This window comes from Nicotiana tabacum, chromosome 13 (assembly GCF_000715075.1).
Source record: "Nicotiana tabacum cultivar K326 chromosome 13, ASM71507v2, whole genome shotgun sequence".
Lineage (NCBI taxonomy): Eukaryota > Viridiplantae > Streptophyta > Magnoliopsida > Solanales > Solanaceae > Nicotiana > Nicotiana tabacum.
In genome coordinates this window covers 109,917,327-109,920,845 of record NC_134092.1, presented here as the reverse complement: position 1 = coordinate 109,920,845, position 3,519 = coordinate 109,917,327, and positions in this window count along the sequence as shown.

Sequence of the window (3,519 nt, the reverse complement as noted above, 5' to 3'; positions counted from 1 at the left end):
CCTTCTTTCCCCCGGCATACTCGTTATCTTCACTCTGGAATAGGTAAGGGTATTTAGACTTCATCTCCTCTTCTGCTTCCCATGTCATTTCTTCTATATTCTTGTTCCTCCATAATACTTTGACGGAAGCTACATCCTTTATTCTCAGCTTGCGGACTTGTCGATCTAATATAGCCACTGGCACTTCATCATATGATAGATCCTCTATAACTTGTACATCTTTGATAGGGACGACCCGAGAAGGGTCTCCAATACATTTCCTCAACATAGATACATGGAATACCGGGTGTACAAATTCCAATTCGGATGGCAATTCTAACTCATAAGCAACCTGTCCAATTCGTCGAAGAATTTTGTACGGACCAATATACCGCGGACTCAACTTACCCTTCTTCCCAAAACGCATAACACCCTTCATCGATGAGATCTTCAGGAAAACCCAATCACCAACCTCAAATTGCAGATCACGACGTCGTACATCGGAATAAGACTTTTGCCTGTTTTGTGCCGTCCTCAGTCTCTCTTGTATCACTTTCACCTTCTCAATGGCTTGGTGAATCAAATCTGGCCCATATAATTCTGTCTCACCGACTTCGAACCATCCAACTGGTGATCTATATCTCCTCCCGTACAGTGCCTCATACGGGGCCATTTTAATACTGGAATGGTAGCTATTATTGTAGGCAAATTCTATAAGTGCCAGATGGTCATCCCAATTCCCCTTGAAATCTAGAACACATGCTCGTAGCATATCTTCAAGCGTCTGGATGGTACGTTCAGCCTGTCCGTCAGTCTGCGGATGGAATGCAGTGATGAGATTTACTTGTGTACCTAAACCCTTCTGAAAAGACCTCCAAAAGTTAGCCGTAAATTGAGCTCCTCGGTATGATATAATAGATACCGGCACACCATGAAGCCTAACAATCTCCTTGATATACAACTTCGCATAATTTTCAGCCGTGTAAGTTGTCTTAACTGGCAGAAAATGGGCAGATTTTGTAAGTTGATCAACTATCACCCAGATGGAGTCAAACTTATGATAAGAGCAAGGTAATCCAATAATGAAGTCCATATTAATCACCTCCCATTTCCAGGTCGGAATCTCTATATTCTGAATCAATCTACTAGGTTTCTGATGCTCGATCTTTACTTGTTGACAATTAGGACACTGGGCTACAAATTCTGCAATAGACTTCTTCATGTTATCCCACCAATACTGCTCCTTAATGTCATGATACATCTTTGTCGAGCCAGGATGGATAGAATATCGGGACTGGTGAATCTCAATCATAATCTTCTCTCGCAACCCTGCCACACTAGGTACACATAATCGGCCCTGGTATCTCAGTGTCCCATCTCCTCCGATCTTGAAAGCTGTAATCTTACACTGCTGAATTCCCTCTCTCAATCTTACTAAGGTAGGATCTTCATATTACCGTGCTTTTACCTCGGCTACCAAAGATGATTCTGCTGTATTCTGTACAGTAACACCTCCGTCATCAGAGTCCAACAATCTGATTCTCATATTGGCCAGCTGGTGAAGCTCTTTGGTCAACCCTTATCTACCTGCCTCAATATGTATTAAGCTTCTCATTGACTTACGGTTGAGAGCGTCTGCCACAACATTGGCTTTACCGGGATGGTACAATATCTCGACGTCATAGTCTTTCAATAATTCAAGCCACCTACGCTGCCTCAAATTCAACTCCTTCTGCTTGAAGATGTATTGTAAACTCTTGTGATCTGTGTAGATGTCAACATGGACGCCATATAAGTAGTGTCGCCATATCTTCAAAGCATATATTACTGCAGCCAATTCTAAATCATGAGTCGGATAATTCTTTTCATGCTTCTTTAATTGCCTTGATGCATAAGCAATCACCTTCCCACGTTGCATCAATACGCACCCCAAACCTATACCTGAGGCATCACAATGTACCACATAACCTTCTGTTCCTTCTGGGAGAGTGAGCACTGGCGCGGGGTCAATCGATTCTTTAGCTCCTGATCTGGAACTTGGTAGTTTTCTGTGTTAACTTAGTCAATGGTGCTAATATAGAGGAAAAACCCTTCTACAAACCGCCTATAATATCCTGCTAGCCCCAGGAAGCTGCGGACTTCTGACAGTGTTGTAGGTCTCGGCAAATTCTTCACTGCATCGATCTTCTGAGTGTCGACACTAATACCCTCATCAGATATCACATGGCCAAGGAATGCTACTGAGTTCAGCAAGAATTCACATTTAGAGAGCTTAGCATATAACTTATGATCCTGAAGGGTCTGGGAATAAGCCTGAATACGGGAAATATCCATGCCCTCTACCAAAGAGGCTGTTGTGCACTCATTTATCAGATGTGGTCCCAACCTATTCACGAACTGGTGCACCCTATCACTCATCTCGGCCACCATATGGGGAGTATACCTTGCTAAAGAATCAAACTGTATACTATACTCTCGTACACTCATATTTCCCTGTCGAAGGTTCAAGAACTTATCAGCTCTAGCTCGTCGTATCTCAGCTGGAAAGTAGTGACGAAGAAAGGCCTCAGAAAATTCCTTCCACACGGCTGGAGGAGCGTTCGGACCCCTAGATCTCCCCCAACTATCATACCATAAAATCGTTAAATCCTGTAACCGATAAGAAGCCAACTCTACTGCCTCCGTATCACTAGCATGCATAACCCGCAATGTACAATGAACCTGATCAATAAATGTTTGAGGGTCCTCCTTGGGGTCTGATCCGGTAAACACTGGAGGGTCTAGATTAATAAAATCACGAACTCTCGCACTAACCGGTTTATCAGCAACACCGGTATTCTGCCTTTGAGCCTGAGCAGCTACCAAGCTAGTCAACAATTGCACCGCACTGCGCATATCGTGGTCTGTAGTGCCAGACGGAGGAACTGGATGTACTGGGTGCCTCCTAATATCCTCTGGAGGAGACAGAGAAGTATGAGATGACATCTCACTCTGAGGCTCACTTTGGCCTGCTATGGCTGGAGGCACCTGAATGTTACCCTCTCCCACAGCTGTATCAGGCCGTTTACTAATCGCTTGCTTCCTAGTCGAAGGCATCGCTAAAAGAAAACAAGGTGAATATTAGATATGAACACTTACGACTCAACTCTACGCACGATCTAGATTCAGGAAGAAGGTAACAACCCTAGATGTCACATAGCCTCCTGATTATAAATGTGGCGCGCTACACATCCATAATCAAAACTCTACTAGACACGACTCATAGACAACCCCTAGGACAAACTTGCTCTGATACCAAGTTTGTCACGACCCAACTGGAGGGTCATGACTAGCACCCGGGCCATACTTGCCGAGCACCAACGTACATTTTATCTAACCTTCCTTATTATCTTTAAGGGCCGACAAGATTAATATAAATGGTAGACATGGATCATGAACATCCAACAATGAAAGATAATGTCATGAACATACATAACATGGGACGATGAGACTGTCAAGAAACTATATATAAGGTACGAGCTACCATGAGTCGACACATGT